Genomic DNA, 23,149 nt, shown 5'->3' with positions numbered 1-23,149 from the left:
CTCCTCCTCTTCTCCTCCTCCTCTCCTCCTCCTCTCCTTTCCTCTCCCAGTTTTGTTCTTGTTGCCCAGGCTGGAATGCAGTAGTGGCACAGTCTTGGCTCACTGCAACCTCCATCTCCCAGGCTCAAGTGATTCTTCTACCTCAGCCTCCTGAGTAGCTGGGATTACAGGCGTGCCCCACCACGCCCAGCTAATTTTTGTATTTTTAGTAGAGACGGGGTTTCATCATGTTGGCCAGGTTGTTCTCGAACTCCTGACCTCAGGTGGTCCACCTGCCTTGACCTCCCAAAGTGCGGGGATTATAGGCGTGAGACACCGTGCCTGGCCATGAGTCTCCCTTTATGTGTGCTAAGAGTTTGAGTATAATTTTGAGTTGGGTTGCGTTTGAGATTTATTTCTCCCAGGAAATTTCTCCCAAGAAATTGTCCTAAGGAAGGGCAAACTTAGAAGGGATTCACATCTTGCTGAATATGTAGTTCAGCTTACCGAATAGAAAAGATGTTCACTGGTTTGGCTACACCAGGCTAGTCCTGGTTTGTAGTCACTAGACAAGCAGTTAGCATCTTCTGTGCAGGTGGGGAAGCCAATCAGCAAGCAGAAGAGTAGGTACACAGTGGGCTTGCAGAGAGTGTGGGGTCCCTCTGTGCATGGACAGACTGCACATGGGGGTGGGCAATTTGCAGGAGCAGCAGCCTGGTGCTAACCCTCTAACCACAGGCAGGATGTGTGCAGGGTTTTACAGAGGAAGTCAGAGTCCTAGTGGGTGGACAGGAGGCCTTTGAACACTTGTTTGCATGTTGAGAAGGCCATGCAAAGGTTATTGGTAGGCTAAGACTGCAAGGTTGCAGAGAGAGGGTGTTCTGAACCCATGGCTGAGAATACCTGGATATCCTCACGCTCATACTGCTGGCTTCCAAGTTGCAGCCAGAAACTACAGGTGAACATCTTTCTTCTGCAGTGTCCTTCCAGTGCCTTTTACAGAGAAAGGTTAATATCATGCTTGCTTTAAAGGAGAGAGATATCTAAAGAGATTTTTCTTTTTTTCTTAAATCAGAACATAATTGAAGGATGCTTTTGGATCTGAGAGTCGATAAATTGATAACTGAGACAGATGGAGATATTGGATGACAGTAAGCAGTCACTGTTGACTTAAGTTAGCTGGAAGTCCCACCACATTTTACATTTCTGTACCTTTTATTTTATTAAACCTTTATTTTTCTTTTATTAAGCCTTTATTTGGAATCGCTGTTCCTTGGTACTTAAAACCTTTTCTTCCACACAGCTTTTCAAACATTTATCTTGCTCAGGGCACCCTCTGTTATAATCTTGACCAAAACTTTATCATTACCAATCACTGCCACCTCCTTTATAATCTTATTTTCAGGTACCCCTCTTTTCTCACACCATCTCATACCAGTAACCTGACTTGGAAAATACTTGAAGCACAGTCGCATCTCTAATTTATTGATGCTACCACCTTCACATTGTCTTCCAGATTCTTTGTATTCATTTTTCCTGAATCAGTTTCTTGGCTCCATCATTATGTTGACACTGCTGTGGGACAAAAACTTGGAGCCCAGGTCTTTGGGCTCTAGATTCAGATTCCAGTATACTAGAGATGACAAACAGTTTTAACACTTAAATCAGTTCTGTTCAGTTATATTTTGCTGTGCGCAAAGGCCATTAATAGTGTCTGCCTCGAGCAGTATATTAAGGTTTATGGAATTATGTACAGGTTTAGCAGGAAAAAGTGAATATCTGAGTATCTGCCATGTACACATATTTCTCCCTGTAGCCATGTTTGTTTCAAAGCATCTTAAAAATCAGTTGTAATTGACAACCTGTAGAATGGGAGAAAATATTTGCAAATTATTCACCTGACAGGGGATTAAAATCCAAAATATATAAGGAATTCAGCTCAACTGTAGAAAAACAAATACTATGATTTAAAAAAATGGGCAAATGATCTGAATAGACATTTCTCAAAAGAAGACATACAGATGGTCAACAGATACATGAAAAAATGCTAACCATCACTAATTATCAGGGAAATGCTAACCAAAACTGTAATGAGATATCATCTCACCCTAGTTAAAGTGGCTACTATAAAAAAGACAGAAAATGACAAATGCTGGTGGATGCAGAGAAAGGGGAACACTTATACCCTGTTGGTGGGAATATAAATTAGTACAGCCATTATGGAAAACAGTATGGAGGTTCCTCAAAAAATGAAAAGAGCTACCACATACCCAGAAGTTCTCACAGCTGGAATATATTCAAAGTATGGGAAATCAGTATTTTGAAGTGATATCTGCACCCCTATGCTTATTGCAGTACTGTTCACAATAGCCAAGATGTGGAATCAACCTAAGTGTTTATCAAAGGATGAATGAATTAAAGAAAATGCAATACACACACACACACACACAATGGAATATCATTCAGCCTTAAAAAGAATGAAATCCTGTTATTTACAGCAACATGGATAGAACTGGAGGACATTCTGTTAAATGAAATGTCAGGCACAGAAGACAAATATTGCATGTTCTTATATGTGAGAGCTTTCAAAGGTTGATCTCATTGAGGTAGTGAACAGAATGGTGGTAACCAGAGGCTGGAAGGGTGGTAGGGAGTGGGGGATGAAGAGAGGTTGGTTTATGTGTACAAAAATAGATAGAAGGAATAAGTTCTGATGTTCTGTAGCACGGTAGACTGACTGTAATTAACAATAATTTATTGTATATATTTAAATAGCTAGATTTGGAGTGTCCCCAATACAAATAAATGATAAATGTTTGAGGTGATGGATATCCCAATTACCCAGATTTTATCATTGTACATTGTATGCTTGTATCAAAATATCATATGTACTCCATAAATATATACAGCTATTATATGTCCATAAAATGAAGAAAAAGAATTAGGTCAGAAACCATAGGCAAACCCTCTTATCAATATGTGACACATAGCTCTCAATATTAAAAAAAAATCAGTTCTGTGATCACTAGTAGAATGTTGAAGTAGCACATTTAGGTTTTAGTTTTAGAGAAAGATAGTTGGCATTCGGTAACATCTCTATTTCTGTCACCTGCCATGATAGTTTATAAAGCTAGTAAGTCCAAAATGAGTTTATCTCATTCTCTTATTATGTATGAATTCAAATATTATGTTGAGTCCCTTACTATGTGCTAGCGCTGTTTTAGGCACAGGGGATGTAGCAGTGAACAAGACAAAATCCAGTCTTATTGGATTTTATATTCTTGAGCAGATGGGAGTCAGATAATCTGCAAAAGTAAATTTATAAATATACAGTGTAATTTTATAATATGATAAATATCACGAAGAAAACCAAATAGAATAGTAGAATAGCATGACTAAAGATATAGAGGGGATTATTTTATATTGTAGAGTCAGGTAGGGTTATTTTATGGGGTAGCATTTTAGCTGAAATGTGAGAATGAGGAACCAGCCAGGTGACGATCTGAGGAAAAAGCACTGTGAAAACAGAAGGAAAAGCAAACACAAAGGCCCCGAGGTGAGAGCAGACGTGTTGGAGAAAGAGGTAGAAATCTAATGTGGCTAGAGTATAGTGAGCAAAGGAGTGTGCTTAGAAGAGAAGACTAAGCAGAGGTAGGGGTCTGGTTTTATACGACTTTGTAGACAAGAATTTTGTGTGTGGCAAGAATATTTTAGTTTGATAATTCATAATCCAAAAATGATTTTTTCAGTAATGCATGTAATATTAAAATACATGCTTAAGAATGATCTAAAATTATACTGGTTTGGATTACAAAATGGTGTTCTCTTAATATAGACCTCAAATGGCAAGCTAAAAACTAATTATTGATTCAGGGAAGTAATTACCCAGACTCTTGGCTCTTTTTCTTGGTATCTACCTACCTCCCTTTCACCATTTGGGCTGTATCCACCTAGGAACTCAAAATCTAGAGTTTTTACATGAGAATGAAAGTATTGGTTTTAGTTAGTCAATGTGAAAGTGTTAGTACTCCTAGTTAGTGAGGATCCAACACTCCTGCTTAGGGTAATGACTCTTAATATACTTACAGTATAACAGAGTCTTAAATTTTTGGTCAGTAAGGAGAAATAAAGTTCAGAATTCTAAGTAAGTTAGAAAGTATAATGAGGCCCTTGCATTCCTGGTCAGTCAGGAAGTGTAACAGAGTCCAAAACTCTTAGTCTGGAAATGTAATGATCCAGCATTCCTAGTTAGTCAGGAAGTATAACAGTCCAGCACTTAGGCAGCTATTGCTTAGCAACTGGTATGAAGGTTGATGGAAAGGAAACAAACTGATAGTTAAAGTGAAGTTTTGGAATCATTAATTTATTCAGGCCATGCTTTTAATTGATCTCGTTAAAAATTTTATGTCCCATATCTGGGTTTTTCTTTTTACCTTAATAACTTTAAAAAATTTTACTATCTGGCTTTTTATTTTTTACAGTTATCTTCATTTCTTACCATGTTAACAGATTGGCCACTTCAAAATGTTGTTTTTCAGATAACATCATATCTTTCTTTTCTTTGCTAGTCAAAGGCCTAGGCCTTTATCTTCCTTTTTACTACAACCCTAAAGGCAAAGAAAGAAATGGGAAAAAAAGGCTTGGTTTATCCTATATTTCTTCTGAGTTTACTGGTATTTTTTTTTTAATGTATTTTGTTTTAATGCATGAACATACATGGATATTATTGAAAAATTTAAAACTATATGGAAACACAAAGGAGAAAGTCACCATCTTACACTACAACTTTTGGCACTTTGGTATGTTTCCTTCTAGTCTTTTTTTTCTTCCTGTGATTATATATAAGCATGTGTACATACATGCTAATTTATCTTAAACTCTTTTGGGTCACAAATATCTTAAAAATTTTGAAGCCTGTAGATGAGAGAAAATATATAAATGTTGAAGACAAAATTTTGTATATATGTGTCAAGCAGATTTAGGAATCAGTATCAGCAAGGATCTTTTTCATTCACTATCCTGTGCTGTTGTTGCAACTTCTTTTAAGTCTTGTTCTTAGTGCTGTAGTGGAGCCATTGCTGCGCCAAATCTTTGGCCATAGTAGTGCTATTGTTGGAATGTAAGGTTACTGTTACCACTCTTACAGTTTGTGTTCACTGTTAGCTATATTTATCAAATAATAGCATTCATGTGTGAAGGGACTGGGTCCTGATGGACTTCCAGTCTCAGTAATATGTGGCATCAGTACCAGTCTTAACTTCAGTAACCCATTTGATCATTTTTTTCTTGACTGAGTGGTATTTCATTATGGGATATGTTATAATTTATATAATCTATTAATATAAATGTAGGCTCTGTAATTTTCTCTACCATAAGTAAAACAATGATGTAGTAAATACTCTTATATTTACTTGTCTGACAATTTTCTTGGGATAAATTCCTAAAAGTGAAATTACTTAGTCAAATTTAATATGAATTACCTGGTTGTGCCTGAGAAGTATACCAGTATATAGATAACAGTGTGGTCTTTGCTAACACTGGTCATTATGGAATACTTTTATTAGTTATAATGTTTATAAAGTGAAATACATAAATCTAAAGTATATAGTTAGATGTTTTTTGACAGTTCTATATGTCTGTGTATTTAATACCTTTAGCAGTGTATAGAACATTTCCATTGTCACAGAAAGATTCTTTATAAATCTTCCTGTATTCTTACTGGCCATCTATTTTTTTTTTCCTTTGGTGAAGTATCTATTAAAATCTTTTGTAGATTTTGTAAAATATTTAGATTTTCTTCTTCTTACTGAGTTGTAGAAGTTCTTCATATATTGTGGATACTAGTCTTTTGTCATGTATTTGTAGAATAAACACATTTCTGGTATGTGGCTGGCCATTTCATTTTCTTAGTGGGGTCTTTTGACAGTCAAAGGTTTTAATTTGAATAAAATTCAATTTACGAATTATTATTTATACTTTCTTGTCCTCTGTGGGAAATCCTTTCCTTAACCAAGGCCATAAAGATTTTTTCCTATGTTTTCTTCTAGAAATTTTACAGTTTTTAGCTTTTATGTTAAGGTATATGATACATTTTGAGGTAATTTTTGTGTATGATGTGAGTGTAGATTTGAAGTTTTTTTATTTTTTCTGCCAAATGGATATTCAGTTTTTTTAGCACCAATTTTGAAAAGATTATTCCTTCCTTATTAAATTGCCTTGTCCCTTTTTGAACATCAGTTAGATATACAGAGATATTATGCTATGGCTTTGAGGAATGTGTTTGTTCATAGTATTGAAGTATAAGGAGTTAGAAACTATGCTTTGTATGTTTGGAAGTTGATTAAATTTGAAAAGCCTTAGCTTTTTGAAATTCTTTTTCTTTTATTCTTTTTTAAGTATCTTGGGATGGCTGTAGTAGAATCTGATTTGTAATGTATTTGTTTTCAGTGTGGCATATCCAGATATTTTTCTCTCTCCTTTTTCAATTACTAGTTTTTGTCAAACTATTTTCTGGTATTGAAGGTTAAACAGGTTTGTAGCCATCTTGAAATAGGTATTATAAGGACCTGACAGGTCATAAGTCTCCTTGTGTAGAATTCCTCACTCTTGCTTCCTGTGAAAGCATAAAATGTTGGAATTAGCAAAATCCAATCAAGAGTATATAGGCCCTTTCTTTATTACTTTTATTTACTGACATCTTTTTCTCTTGTCAGGCTATTATTAGCGATCATGGCCTTATGAAATTCTGGTTGAATAAAGCACCTGGAGAAATAGTAATTTATAAATATGAAACAAGACTAAAGTCTATTAATACCAGACTTCTTTGCATATCAAACAAATATTGCGAATTTTTAGCGAGAGTATGTGAACTTGGAGCGCGTGGCCATTTGATAGTAGTCATTTGCTTGGTGTTGGTGTCACCATTATAAACTAACGCAAGCAAATGCATGTCATAAGTAGGCAGAAGCTTGATTTTTTTTCTTGTTTATACAAATAATAGTAGAATTGAAATGAACTCCTTTTTTTCTGCGTTTCTTGCACAGTTGCCAATAAAAAATGCAGTCATTAAGCAAGCAGCAGGGTAAGAAATATAATAAATACATATTTCTTTTTATGAATAAAACTCCTCTGCTTCTTGCAGTAGAATTCTTTGTGCTCCGATCACATCAAAAAAAGCAGTACCTGAGGTCATAGGTGTGCCTGGTAGCACAGCTAAGTTGGATATTTTCTCCCTTGTGTTTTTATCACAAACATTGATTGATCTTAGGTGTTTATAATTTGATAGTGAATACTGGAAACATATATTCAGCTTCCAGTGTTAGTGTAGAAAGAACACCATCTGATGGATTGGTCGGAGTTAAATTTGAATCTGATTTGGATACTTTTATTGTTACAATTTTGAAAGAGTTATTACTAAATCTAATAGTAATAGTGATGTATTCTTTATAGTTATCACATTTAAGGAATTTTCAAAATAAAATCCTCTGCATGTTATTTCTCTGAGAGGAAATTACATTATTTAGAATGTTTATATTTGCAAAACCCAGTAATGTCTGTGGGAGCAGCTGATTGTCACAGATATTTTCTAGAAAAATTGCAGAATAATGTGTATTTATAATTTAATTTTTATAATTATATAAAATATATATATTTTAAATTTATAATTCTACATGCAAACTTGTTAATGTAAAATTATATATATTTATAACAAAACATAGCTTATATAAAATTATATATAATTATATATTTATAACTTACACTTTTACATTAATATGTAAAATTAAAAGTCATGTAAAATTTTACATTAACATGTAAAATTATAAGTTAATGTAATATTTTATGTTAATCCTATAGTTTACATGAGTTTCATAGGATAAAATGTTTTGTTAAACAATTCGGAGCTTTGAAAATATCAGTTGATGAATATCCTCAAATATAGATTCTTCATTGTATTTTATTTTTTAAAGAAATATCTACCATCTGATGGTATCTGCAGGCTTTACCCCAGATGGTTCAGTCCATAAAACCATCCTGTTGTGGTATACCAAAATATGTTTAAAAAGCTGTGCATGCCTTTATGATTTGATTTTGTTTTTTAAGGGATGATAGAGGTGCTTTGTGTTTTTAAGGGACACATTGTATAAAGGAGCATCCGGCTGGGTGCAGTGGCTCATGCCTGCAATCTCAGCACTTTGGGAGGCCGAGATGGGCGGATCACGAGGTCATGAGATCAAGACCATCCTGGCTAACGCGGTGAAACCCCTTCTCTACTAAAAATACAAACAATTAGCTGGGCGTGGTGGTGGGTACCTGTAGTCCCAGCTACTCGGGAGGCTGAGGCAAGAGAATGGCTTGAACCCAGGAGGCGGAACTTGCAGTGAGCAGAGATCGTGCCATTGCACTCCAGCCTGGGGAAAAAAGAGCGACACTTTGTCAAAAAAAAAAAAAAAAAAAAAAAGACATAACATACACTTATAAAGAGACAATTGGAAGAATTGAAAGAATTCAAATATGTACTATTTTGTAGTTGCAATATAGAGTCAATATTAATTTTTTTGACTTTGATAATGATATTGTGGTTATAAAGAGAATATCCTTATTCTAATGCTGGGACAGAGTGTCATAATGCTTGCAATTTACTTTCTTTCGAAATTGTTTTATTTTTAATTGGCACATCATAATTGTGTATGTTTATAAGGTTGCAATTTACCTTCAAATGTGAAAGAAATGGTATATGTATTTGACCAGAAAGGATGCAAGTAAACTTGTCAGAGTATTAACAATTATTGAATCCATGTGAAAGGTACATTGATGTTCGTTGTACTTTTCTTTCAAGTTTTCTCTATCTGGAAATTTTTTAAAACAAAAAAGCTGGGGACAAAATCTCCACAAAGAATGAACTGTAACATTAGGACAGTGCAACTTACTATTTTTGGTCCAATTTTTGTCTCTAACATTATCCTTTGTAAGAGATTATTGAATATATGTTCAATACTTATTATTTTGTTTCCTGCAGTTTAATAATGCTTCATGATTTTAGAATGTTTTGCAGTTTACAAAACATATGGCGGGCGTGGTGATTCATGCTATAATCCCAGCACTTTGGGAGGCTGACATGGGAGGATCGCCTGAGCCCAGGAGTTTAAAGTTAAAGTGAGCTATGATCACACCACTGCATTCCAGCCTGGACAACAGAGTGAGACCCTGTCTCAAAAACAAGAAACAAAAAACAAGAAAACCCAAAAAAACAAAAAACAAAAACCACACACAAAAAAATCCCCCAAAAAACTACGTACAGAGAGAGTATTTATGTACATCCTATTTCTATTTTGTGAAATAGACGAGATAGGTGGTATTTTCCTCACTTTACAAATGAACAGTGTGAGTTTTAGAGAAGTATTCCCAAGAACATAGCTAGCTACTTTTGTGCCCAGACTTCCCTCCTAACCCTTGGAGTCTTCCCTTTATCAACCTTGATGTCCCACAGATTATTTTAAATGTAGTGTACCACAAACTTTTTCCTTTTTTCCTCTTTATATTATTCCTTGGTAATGGTGCCTTGATCTACCCAAATAGACCAGTCGCACATCTGGAAGGCATCCGACAATTACTATACTCTTTCCTAATTGGCTCTAGGGGAGAAGAAATGGGGAAGAGAACTAATGTTTTTCAAGTACATATTTAATATCTGGTTCTGTGTGTTCGATGATTTTCATGAATCTTATTAAATCCTTTCAACAGCTACTGTGTTTAGATGGTGTCTCCAATTTTACAGTTTCATAGTAGAGATTTAGAAATAGGCTTAACGAGGTTAAGTGATTTTTTTTTTTTTTTTTGAGATGGAATCTCGCTTTGTCACCTAGACCCAGGCTGCCAGGCTGGAGTGCAGTGGCACGATGTCAGCTCACTGTAACCCTCCTCTCCTGGGTTCAAGTGAATCTCCTGCTTCAGCCTCCTGTTAAATGATTTGTTCTAAGTTGCAAAGCTCATAGACAGTGACTGTGGGATTTGAATTTAGGTCTTAAACTTTCTAAAGTCTGCATTCTTTCCAATGTACATAAGCAAATTTCTTTTAAATCTTTCTCTTAACTTTTTATAACACTACCATTGCTTGTGTGTCAGTTTGGATTACTGAAAGAGCCTACTTACTCAGTTTTTCTGTATTCAACCTTATTTCCTTTAGTTAAGCTTCCATGCTGTTGACAGAGTGATCTTTCTAAAATCCCACTCTGGTCATACTGCTTCTCTTCATTGATAGAATGAAAATGGCAAATAAAGCACTTCATATAATCTAGTTTTTGCCTTCTTTTTTCATCTTCCCGTACTTCCACACATCTGTGCTACTCTTCAGCCACACTGAAAAATGGAATTAAAGCTTTAGTCTGTCATAACTGCTTGCCCTTATAATTGTTACTACCCTAGTCTTTCATTCTTTGCTGTGTTATCTGTTGCATTCACTATTCAAGACTCCAAAGAGTAAGTTCCTAAGGGAAGTCTTTATAATGCCTTCACTGGCTGTATTAGGTATTTTTCCTTTGCCATGTGCATACATCTGTTATAGAACTACATTATAACTATTTGTTTTCAAGCCTTTTGCTGTAATACTGTGAATTCCTTGAAAGTCATACCTCACAGATATTCAGTGTTCAGTAAATGTTTATTATTGAATGGAGATTAATGAACCTCCTTCTAATCCCCACACTATGAATATACTTTTCCTTAGGGAGGCTAAAATATATCAGTTTTTCCATAGAGGTTGTTGTGACTTTCATATTTATTTATTTTGTTCATCCTGAGTATTGGAATAGTAGTTAGGGGACCTGATTTCTAGTTTCGGCTCTGCCACTTACTTGCCATACTCTTCTGGGCAAGTTAGTGTAATTTGGCCTTGGTCTCTTGGCCTCAGTTATCATCCACTTAATAGCAGGTTGAATTAAGTGTTTCCTGACCTCTTACCTGTCTTTCCCAATGACTCTGATTTCTTGGGAAGGGTTTTGAGCAGAGATATGACATGTTGGTAGTGGTCTTATGAGTTTCACTTTGACAGAATGTGTAGGATGGGTTGGAAGGGTGTATTAGTCCATTCTTGCATTGCTATAAAGAACTACCTGAGACAGGGTAATTTATAAAGAAGTTTAATTGGCTCACAGTTCTGCAGGCTGTACAGGAAACATAGCTGGGGAGGCCTCAGGAAACTTACAGTCATGGTGGAAGGAAAGCAAAGGGGAAGCAGGCACATCCGACATGGCTGGTGCCAGGAAGAAGATGGCGAAGGGAGAGGTGCTACACCCTTTTAAACAACTAGATTTCATGAGAATTCACTATCATGAGAACAGCAAGGGGGAAATCTGCCCCCATGATCCAGTTGCCTCCCACCAGGCCCTTCCTCTAACATTGCAGATTACAATTTGACATGAGATTTGGGTGAGGACGTAAATCCAAACCATATCAAAGGGGATAAACCAGATGAATGCAGAGAGACCGTTTAAGAGAGTGATGTGGTTTCATGAGCGCCTGGAATGTGATCAATATTTGGAAAAGGAGAAATAATTGTGAAAGAAACTTTACAATTTGAAATGGTAAGGGCAGATGTGGTATCACAGAAAGATATCTGGTCTTTGTCCCTGATTTTTGGCACAGAGGTCTTAAAACCCTTGGAATTTCCTGAGCCATAAGGGTAATAGAAGTGTCTTTTGTTCTAATGAGGCTACTCTTGGTGGGCCCCTAGATAGCTTCAGGATGGGGGCTAGTCGCCAGGAAGATGAAGCCTTGATTAGAAGCTTGGAACTTTCAGCATGACCTCCCCAACCTCTGGGGAGAGGACAGGGGACGGAGATTGAGTTGATCACCAGTGGCTAATGATAATCAATTGTGCCTATGTAATGAAACCTCCATAAAACCCATAAACAACGGGATTTGGAGAGCTTCTAGATTGATGAATGCAGTGAGGTGCTGAGATGTTGGCATACCTGGAGAGTGCATGGAAGCACTGTCTCCCACACTCCCGCCCCCACACACCTTACCACCCTATGTATCTTTTCCATTTGGCTGTTCCTGAGTTCTTTTTTTTTTTTAATAATAAGCCTGTAATGGTAAGGAAAAAGCATTTTCCTGAGTTCTGTGAGAACCAGCAAAATATCAAACCTCAGGAGGGGGTTGTGGAAACTTCAAATTTGTAGCCAAGATGGACTGCATTGTGGGTAACCAGGGAACCTAATACTTGGAATTGGCATTTGAAGTGAGAGCAATCTTGTGGAACTCTTAAATCTACAGAGTCCGACACTAACTCTGGGTAGTTAGTGTCAGAATAGAATTGAATTGTTGGAGACCCAGCTGGTGTTCAGAGGATTGGAGAATTGTAAAGTTGATGTCAGGTTTGGTTGGTGTAAGCGGGGGAGGGGGGAAAGGCCATAACAGCGTAGTAGAGTGATTATCTTCTCTGCAGATCCTGTCTTCCCTGCAAAAAAGGACTCCAGGATTTGAAGCCTGTGTTGACTTAAACAGACAACTAGGTATTGTATTTTGAGAGAAATAAATAGCTTAATTTTTTTTCTTATTTCTGCCTTATTTTCCAAAGAGGATGGGAAGAAATGGAACTTTATAACTAGAGGCATAGTTATTTTCAGATTTACACAGAAAATGTTATTTTCCCACATGGGGAAACAGCTCCCTAAAACACACAGAAAGAGGATTATCAGTCAGAAACAGCATAAAGACAGGGAAAAGAGATTGGGAACCTTCAGTAAAAACAAATAACTATCCGTACTTGCTCATCATTTTCCAAGTTTGTGAAGTTTTGGTTTTGAGGATTTTCTTCACTTGGACTTGCGCTGTGAGGAAGGTCTTCTTCTTAATATTATTGAAATTGCACACCTTAAATTTAGTATTTGTCAAACTCTCATATTTGTTAAACAGTGAGCTTTAGAAAACATCTTTACTGTCTGTACTCTGAGGGTGCTATTGGCACTTACTAGCGCAGGCAATCAAGAGAGCTAGAAATCTTTCTTTATCAAAGTTGATACTACGTCTGCGAAGTGCTGAGTGACCAATTTGTTCCTGTTGCTACTGCTGGAACTGTACTGTACCAGTACTGGACAGTGGTAACAGCTGTTGAGGCTGCTGATGCTAATGTCTTTTCTGCTAGTAGTCCTCTAAATCAGTGGTCCCTAACCTTTTTAGCACCTGAGACTGTTTTGTAGACAACAATTTTTCTGTGGACTGGAGTAGAGGATGGTTTGGGGATGATTCAAGCTCATTACATTTATTCTCCACTTTATTTCTATTATTATTGCATTGTAATGTATAATGAAATAATTATACAACTCACCATGATGTAGAATCAATGGGAACCCTGAACTTATTTTCCTGCAACTAGACTACCCCATCTGAGGGTGATTGGAGACAGTGACAGATCATCAGACATTAGATTCTCACAAGGAGCACTGAGCCTAGATCCCTTGCATGCACAGTTCATAATAGGGTTCATGCTCCTGTGATGAACCCTATTCATTACAGGAACAATATGGTTGCTGCTGCTCATCTGACGGGAGGCGGAGCTCAGGTGGTAATATGAGCGATGGGGAGTGGCTCACATTACCACCCTTCACATTGCATTCTCTGTGTCTCAGTCCTTTTTTTTTTTTTTTTTTTTTTTTTGTCTCTGATAAAGGGTACTCTTATGGGATCTAGGATCTACCATAATCCAACATTATGTAATCCCAATCCTTACTTTAATTCTATCTACAAAGATCCTGTTTCCAAGTAAGGCTCACATTTTTAGAAAAAGACACGAATGTTTTAGACACACTATTCAACCCACTATAGGAAGCTACTAGCAATTAGAAAAAACTCTTTATTAGTGGGGACCTTGTTTTCTCTTGATCATATTCATTCATTTGCTCAACAAACATTTAAGGAACCCCAACACTGTACAAGAGGAAGGTGTAGAGAAAGATGGCAGATATATTCTTTGCTGTTATGGAGCTCCCAAGCAGATGTAGACACCAGTATCTGCAGTACAATATGACAGCCTGGGCATGGTGCTGTAGGAATACAGAAGACAGATTCTATATTTGTTCTGGAGGGGCCTAAAGTTGCACCATTTAAGTCTTGAAGAAAGACAAGGAAGTTGCTGAAAAAGCTAATATCACGTGTAAAGACACTGTGGGTGGAAAGAGAGTAGCTTAGGAAGTCATAGGTTCTTAAGTGCTACTGGATCATGGAGTGCACTTAAAGAGTACATTAAGTATTTATTACCATGTAAATAGTGATTTAACTTCTCAGCTAATTATTTGTTAATTAGGAACTTTCAAAAAAATAATCCCTGCTTTGTCTACTGACTCAAGTCACCTTTAGCATATGTCGAATTTTTCTATATACTGTGGTTTCTTTGGGGCTATTCCTTTTGTTTTTGTGATTTTTAAAACCTGTTTTTGAACTAGATTCAAATGGTTTTCCTTAAGGTAGCTTTATAATGTTTACTTACAAATGATGGGTCAAGTATATTTTCATTATACTCTTTTACAAAAATGTTTTGGTTGTTTTCAACTTTTTTTCTTCCAGATGGGTTTAGCTTACAAAAAAGATTCTGTTGATATTACTTCTAGAATTTCTTTATTCTTATAAGTTCATTTGGGATCAGTTGACATCATTTTAGTAGTCTTTGCAGTCAGGAATAACTTCTCATTTTTTCAACTTTCCTTTTTATGTTCTTCAGTAAAGTTTTAAATGTATTTATTTTTTATTTTAAAATGAGATGAGAAGCCATTGGAATTGGTTAAAAAAAAACACAAAACATTGAGCCCTGGAGGAAGCCACAATGTACACTGGCGAGTCTATTTGATAAACTAATAACAAATTCTATTCAGATTATAAAATATAGGTTGGTAACAGTTGGAAATGTTTTATAGACGATGTATTAGTTGCTGAGATGGTCAGTCTGTATTGATCTAATGGTCAATTTGAATTAACTCTAATAACTATTATAGAAAGTTTGTAAGAACAACCTTTTCCCCAGTGTCTCTGCGTCTTAAATGATACCCTGTGGTGCTGGGCACAGTGGCTCATGCCTGTAATCCCAGCACTTTGGGAGGCTGAGGTGGGAGGATCACTTGAGGTCAGGAGTTCGAGACCAGCCTGGCCAACATGGTGAAACTCCGTCTCTACTAAAAAATAAAAAAATTAGTTGGGCGTGGTGGCACGTGCCTGTAGTCCCAGCTACTCTGGAGGTTGAGGCAGCAGAATCGCTTGAATCCAGGAGGTGGAGGTTGCAGTGAGCCAAGATCAAGCCACTGTATTCCACCTTGGGCAACACAACAAGACTCTGTCTCAAAAAAACCAAAAAACCCCCAAAAAACAAAAACAAAAAGAAACAAGAATGATACCCTGGGGGTCATGAGGAGAGAGTTAGACATACTGTGTTTAATCTAGATGTCTCTGATGTAGATGCAGTTCTCTTCCACCAGCTCACCTGAACCTAAAAGGGACATAGCAAGAAACCAAGATTTAGGTGGTACCTGCATGCCAGATTCTAATTACCAAACCATTATTTCTTTTGTAACCTCACAATTTCTTTCAAACTAGTAGTGCTTTTTGATTTAGAATGATATTTTTCTTATTCTTCTCATTTGCAAAAGCAGTTTGGCTCATGAGGTTTAAACAACTGGAATGCTGGCTCTTGGTTTGTCAATAATCGGCAGCTCAGTAACAGGATGTAATGTCAGCTGTCCAGATTTAGAAGAAACAAGTGGAACAGGAAAAAAGAGAAGGGTGTGTAGGTAGTTTCTTGGTTTCCTGATGTTTCCACTAAGTACAGAATGCTCTGAAAGAGAAATGGACTTTTGGGAAGGGGTGTTACCTTTGACTGCCTTTAATCCTGAGTTGCAGTCTCAGCTTCCTACTTTGGCACACATGCCTGTTTTCCTTTTGTGGAATGTGTTAAGGAAGGCAGCAGATGGTTGTCAACACTGTTGAGGTTAGACTCTAATGAGAGGTCGCTTTGTTGGGGGTGAATTGATTTATGGTTTACAGTACATTGTGTATTCACAGTAGGTAATACTGTGAAAGCAAAACTGAGATCTCATTAAAAAACAAATGGAAGGATAATGCCTTTTTTGTGTATTTTACCGCACCACACAACAGACCCTTCAAGTTGGCCTGGTTCCATCATCTACTTTGTCTTTAAAATACAGCTCCTCATGGGAATGCCTCTCCCTTACCCACCCCTCACCGCACTATGATTATATCACATTACTGCTTTCATGAAAGTGGTTGTCAGTACAGCCTATCTCCTACTCTGTACTGGCAGTTTGAGAGTTCCAGTTGCTCTACATTCTTGCCACTCACTACCTTTCAGCCTTTTTGTTTTTAATCCATTATTTTCAACTTAGAGGCATTTCATTGTGGTTTTAAATTATACTTCCCAGATTATTAAAAGCCATTTGGGGATGCTGTCTTGTGAGTGCCCATTCAAATCTTTTTCTTACTTTTCTGTTGAACTGTGTGTCATTTTCCTGTTGATTTACCAGAGTTTTTTATATTTTCTGGATAGAAGCTTTTTGTTGTGTGTTGCAGAGACCATCATCTATTCTGTGACTTGTGTTTTTGCCCTTTTAATGAGTCTTTAATGAGCAAGAATAACTAATTTTAATGTAGTTCCGTTTATTCTTTCTTTATTGATTTTGGTTTTTTTGGATCCTGTTTTTAAAGAAATCTGTCCACCTCAGCTCATGAATATGTTTTCCTGCGTTTCTTTTAGAAGCATTGTTTTTACCTTTTACATTTAGTGTTGTAATTTATTGAAAGTTAATTTTGTGTTAGTATAAGATAGGCTGAAGTTTTGTTTTTCTCATGGAGTATCCATTTAACCTACTATCATTTATTGAAAATACCCTTCTGGGCTGGGTGCGGTGGCTCACGCCTGTAATCCCAGCACTCTGGGAGGCTGAGGCGGGCGGATCACGAGGTCAGGAGATGGAAACCATCGTGGCTAACACGGTGAAACCCCGCCTCTACTAAAAATTACAAAAAATTAGCTGGGCATGGTGGCCGGCACCTGTAGTCCCAGCTACTCGGGAGGCTGAGGCAGGAGAATGGCGTGAACCCGGGAGGCGGAGCTTGCAGTGAGCCGAGGTCGCGCCACTGCATTCCAGCCTGGGCGACAGAGCAAGACTCCGTCTCAAAAAAAAAAAAAAAAAAAAAAAATTAAAGACCCTTCTTTGCCTACTAGTCTGCAGTGCCATCTTTGTCATAAATCAAGTATTCCTACTTGTATGGGACTGTTTCTGAATTCTCTAGTCTTTTTTTATTTGTCTATACTTGCTTCATTCAATACTACCCTGTTTTATTTATTAAAAGTCTTGATAAGCTGGTAGTGTAGGTCCTTGAGCTTTTTCTTTACTAAGATGGTCTTGGATATCCTCGGGTGTTTGCATCTTCACATATAAATAATTTACAGTCAGGTTATCAATTTCCTCAAAAAATATTCCAGGATTGTAATTGAGATCATATCGAATTTGAAGATGAATCTGGGAAGAATTAACATATTTACAGTATAAAGTCTTCAAATCTATGAACATAGAATATCCTTCCATTTATTGAACTTGTCTTTGATTATCTCTCAGTACTCTTTTAGGCTCTGTGTCGTAATTATGTACATTTTTCTTTTGATACTGGTTTAGGTATTTTAAATATATTCTTTAGATTTTTTTATTCACATATTTTATTTAGGTATTTAGGTATTCTTTGGGTATGTTTGGTGGAATTCATCAGTGAAGCTGTGTCTGAAATTTTTTCGTGAGAAGGTTTTTAATTAAAGATTTTATATCTTTAGTGGATATAAGACTAAATGATTTTTCTATTTTTTCTTGTGTCTTCACAAGTTGTGTTTTGCTAAGAATTTGTCTATCTAAATTTTCATATTTATTGGCATAAAGTTCATAATATTCTTTTATGATCTTTTAAATATCTGTAGGATTTGTACAGACTTTCCTCTTTTATTTCTAATACTGAACATGTGGATCCACTGTCTGTTTTTCTGGACTATGGCCAAGGGTGTATTAAGTTTTTTTTTTTTTGAGATGGAGTCTCACTCTCTCCCAGGTGGCTCCAGTGCAGTGGCGTGATCTTGGCTTACTGCAACCTCCATCTACTCGGTGCAAGTGATTCTCCTGCCTCGGCCTCCTGAGTAGCTGGGATTACAGGTGTACACCACAGCACCCAGCTAATTTTTGTGTTTTAGTAGAGATGGGTTTCACCATGTTGGCTAAGCTGGTCTTAAACTCCAGATCTCAAGTTATCTGCCTGCTTCAGCCTCCAAAAGTGCCGGGATTACAGGCATGAGCCACTGCGCCCAGCTTAAACATCTAGTTTTTATTGGATTCTTTTTTATGGACTTTTGAGAATATTTGTGGCTTTCTCCACATGAGCAAGAATATTTGTTTACTCTTTTTAAAATTTTTCATATTTATCTTTACATTTAAATTCTTTGGTTTTTATTTGCTTTCATTTTTGTAATTTATTGATATGACTGCTTAGATCATTTTTTAAAGTCTTCATACTTAATATGTATCATTAAGGCTATACATTTCCACTCAAACATGGCTTTAGATGCATATCATATGTTTTGCCAGCATGTATTTTCATTATTATTTAAACATTAATTTAAATATCTAATTTGTTTTAATTTCTTTTTTGACCCTGAGAGTTATTTTGAGGTATACTGCTTGATTTTCAAACATAGATGAATTCTGTATTTAACTTTTCAGTACTGCTTTCTAGCTTAACTCCACTTTGTTTAGAGAATATACTATGTGATTTCAGTCCTTTGAAATTCATTGAGATTTGCTTTATTGGTCAATACATATTGAAATTTTGGTAAATGTTTTCTGTACACATGAAAAGAATGCCTAGTCTGGATTTGTTAGATCCAGTTATCTTTAAGTTGTTATTATGTCAGGTTTTTTTGTGTTCAGATCTTCTATATTCTTACTAATTTTGTTTTTTTCCCGTTCTCTATCAATTACTGGTAGATATGTATTAAAATCTCCCCTATGATTATGGAGTTTTCTGTTTTTTTAATTCTGTTTTGATCATGTGCTCTTACGTATCTACAGATTTAGAAATGATACATATTCCGGGTAGATTGACCCTTTTATCATTATGAAAAATACTTCCCTCTTACCTTAAAGTCCTATGTCTTATATTACATAGGACTTTGTAATATTTGTTACATAGTTAGTAGATATAAAACTTTTGTTAGTATTTTCATGATATTTATTTTTCTAGTTTTACAAACTTCATTTTCACATTTTTAGATTTTTATATTTAAGGTTTGTCTCAGAAATATTTTTGGGCTGTCCCTCCACAATTAAAAAAATTGATACATAATAATTGTACGTATTTATGGGTTGCATGTGATATTTTGATACATGTGTACAATGTGTAATGATATAGTCAGAGTAATTAGGATATCCATCACCTCAAACATTTATCATTTCTTTGTATTGGGAGCATTCCAAATCTTCTCTTCTAGCTATTTTGAAATACACACTAAATTATTGTTAACTGTAGTCGCTCTATTGTGTTACTGAATACTAGAAATTACTGCTTCTATCTAACAGTATTTTTATACTAATTAACTAAACTCTCTTATCTCCCGTTTCCCCTACCCTTCCCAACCTCCTCTACCCCTCCCATCATTCTACTCTCTACTTTCATGAGATAAACTTTTTTTTTTTTTTTAGCTCTAACATATGGATGAGAACATGTAATTTGTCTCCTTGTACCTGGCTTATTTCACTTTATATAGCGTCCTTCATTTCTAACCATGTTGCTGCAAATGACATGATTTCATTCTCTTTTATGGCTGAATAATATTCCATTGTGTATATACACCGTATTTTTTAAAATCTGTTCATCCATTGATAGGCATTTAGGTTGATTTCGTATCTTGGCTATTGTGAATAGTGCTGCAATAAACATGGGAGTGCAATTATCTCTTCTTTGGATGTATACCCTGCAGTGAAATTGCTACATCATACAGTAAATCTATTTTTAGTTTTTTGAGGAACTTCTGTATTGTTTTCCATAGTAGTTGTACTAATTTATATTCCCACCCACAATGTACAAGTGTTCCTTTTTTTTTTTTTTGCATTAATCAGTCAATTTTAAGTGCTATGGTTGATGCAAAGAAGAAATACAGAGGAGAAAAAGGATTAGCATTATTATAAGGCAGACTATAGTATGTGCTACATGAATGATCAGTATAATAACTATCTTCAAATAGGTTTTGGCAGTAAAAATTGAGAGAGGGTGAGAATGATTGAGAATGCTCACATAATGGAGGAGAGACTTGAATTGGGCTTGGTGCCTACTGGAATGGATAAGCTCAGATGCTTTTAAAATAAATATAAGGATTTATTATATGTATCTGAATATGATTCTCATTTTTCTAATGACATAATAGTGAAAATGTTTTGATTAACCTGAATATATAAACTGTTAAGCTGGTAGAAGAAATAGTTATTTACCTTGTTAAAATAGTCATACATGTATATTTAAAAGTGTATATTACTTTAGAAAATTTTTTATGCTTGTTTTATGAGATAACATTATTCACACTCTTCATATGCATTTTAAAATTAATCTTTCTCTTTACCAGATTTAGTGTCTTTTATAATTTTCCAGAACACATTTTAATTTTTACTTACATGACTTGAAATAAAGCATTTTTAAAAAATCTAAGTATGACACTTTCCCTGGGAATTTTTATCTCCTGTCACAAGTAATCATTTGCTATTTACGAACTTTACAATGAAACCCTTTCAATTGATCATTAATGGGCCTGTTTATATTGGTATCTAAAAGTGTTAATGTGAGTCTGTACCCCCCAAATAATTATGAAATCTGTTTTTAATTTATTTGCCATTCTTTTTAACTGTTTTTGCTGGGTAACCTCTTTTCAGTGTCCCAAACTGGTATTCCTTGAAGTTGTTTTTCAGGATGTATGTCTTTTCCAAACAGGTTTTTTTTTTGGTTGTTTTAAAAAAATACAGTAAGTAGAAGAACTCATTGGTAAGGTAATTTTCTCTTTTCTTTGGGATATTTTGGGAAAAGAACTTTACCTTATGTTCACTGTTATCATCTAAAATGAAGAAGGAGTAAAGGATAACTCTGAGATTTTTGACCTGGCCAGATGGAAGAATGGAATTGCCATTTAATGAGATATTGCTTAATATTGTAGATATTTTATGTACTTATGTTATTCTTTGTGTGCTTATCTTATTCCTCCTTCTAGTTCCCCAAGGTTTGGGGCTGTCTTGTCCTTGAACAATAGTTCACAATACCCAGCACAATTCTTTGTACAGAGTAATTGCCACCTACTTTCCTGAATTAAATTGATTTTAAATGTACACCAGCCTCAAAATGTAGGCAGCTATATTCAGGGCTGCTATTAACAAGGAAGAGTGTTTTCCTCCTGCTGCTGCTTGTAATATAAAGCAGATATAGCTTGTTGGCTTTGTTCAACCATCCGATCCAAAAATCTTCCCTTGCATACTGCAGGATGTCTAACTCATAAACCCTTAAAACTGCTAGCCTTGGCTGAGCGCGGTGGCTCACACCTGCAATCCCAGCACTTTGGGAGGCCGAGGCGGGCAGATCACCTGAGGTCAGGAGTTTGAGACCAGCCTGACCAACGTGGACAAACCCTGTTTCTACTAAAAATACAACATTAGCCGGGCGTTGTGGTGCATGCCTATAACCCGAGCTTCTCAGGAGGCTGAGGTAGGAGAATCGCTTGGACCCGGGAGGCAGAGGTTGTGGTGAGTGGAGATTGTGCCATTGCACTCCAGCCTGGGCAACAAGAGCAAAACTCCATCTCAAAAAAAAAAAAACCAAAAAACCCCCCAAAAAAACAAAAAAAACCCCACACACCAAAAAACTAGCCTTTAGACATTTCTGTTGCTTTTAGGTTTTAGCTTGCAAATTCAATCTGGAAAAGGACTATTAGTTGATAATATTCCTTTCCTCTCCACATTTCATTTAAGAGATGGCAGTTACACAGTGAGCAGAAGGGAGAGGGGTGAGTGGGTGTTTATGTGAGGCTGACTAAAGTCTAATCAATGTGTTACCCAGAGTGGGGCAAAGACCTGTGAAGGGGAAGTAGGTGACTGTCACACAAAACACCTTTCTTATATTTTGGTTTCAGTAAATGAAATCTTGGTTGTCAAATCCTTTTGTTCCTAGCCCTGTGGTTTTTCCAGTCTGCTATTTGGTTTTCACTCATAGATGTTAATTTGACAAGAGGTTAATTGGTTAAGGTACTATTAGTTTTAGGATCTGCCTCATATTCCCTCATGTTTAGTTTGGTCTGGACCAGTCTTGGTTCTGCCTGTTGGGCTATTTTGGTAGTGATATCTACTTGGAAGAGTTCAGTGAACATTCTTTGCATTTGACTAAAAGCAGATTGTGGAATGGTTACATTTCTTACATTGTTCTGCATTCTGGTTTCTTTTCTCCTGGAAAAAAAAAATCAAATTAGAACTTAATTAGAACTTATTAAAACAAAATATTTGGCTGTTAGGATCTGTTCTAGGATTGCCGGTTGGAATTCTTTTCTACTGCAAAAATATACAGCAGGGTTAATAAAAAGAAATTTAAATTTTAAGTTGTAGGGCTGTTAACCTACCCACTTTTTTTCTGCTTTGGTCTCCTCATTTTATCTGTAATCAATAGAGGATTTTGATGATGGTAGGCCATTTAACAAGTAAAGAGGAAACATCTGAGAAATAAGTTGTCTGCAGTCTATTTCTTTATAGTGTTTATTAATACTTTGCCTTCAAAAATTTTGATTAAAAACATTTGCGATTTTAAAAACGGGTATCAATATGACAATAATTACTGTAAAAGCATTCATCTTTATTGAGTACTTTTCTGTGTATCAAGCATTATTTAAGCACTTTCGATGTATTAGCAAGTTTCATAAAAACCTGATAAACAGGTATTGTTATCCACTTCCATTTTACCAGGAGAGAACTGAAGCAGAGAGAAACTAAGTAACTTTCTCAAAATTATGCTTCTAGTAAGTGCTGGAGCTGGTATACAATAGCTTTCTGGCTCCACAGCCTGAGTACTTTGAGCATATTTAATAATATATGAGTTTATGAAGGCT

General features: G+C 35.9%; 1 protein-coding gene across 1 annotated transcript in view; it reads left to right on the top strand.

Moving 5' to 3' along the window:
* FAF1 (Fas associated factor 1) overlaps window positions 1-23,149 on the top strand; it is a 506,936-nt gene that overhangs the window by 115,156 nt on the left and 368,631 nt on the right. The gene's annotated exons all lie outside the window — the stretch shown is intronic.

This window comes from Theropithecus gelada, chromosome 1, assembly GCF_003255815.1.
Source record: "Theropithecus gelada isolate Dixy chromosome 1, Tgel_1.0, whole genome shotgun sequence".
Lineage (NCBI taxonomy): Eukaryota > Metazoa > Chordata > Mammalia > Primates > Cercopithecidae > Theropithecus > Theropithecus gelada.
This window is presented reverse-complemented; position numbering and strand designations above follow the sequence as displayed.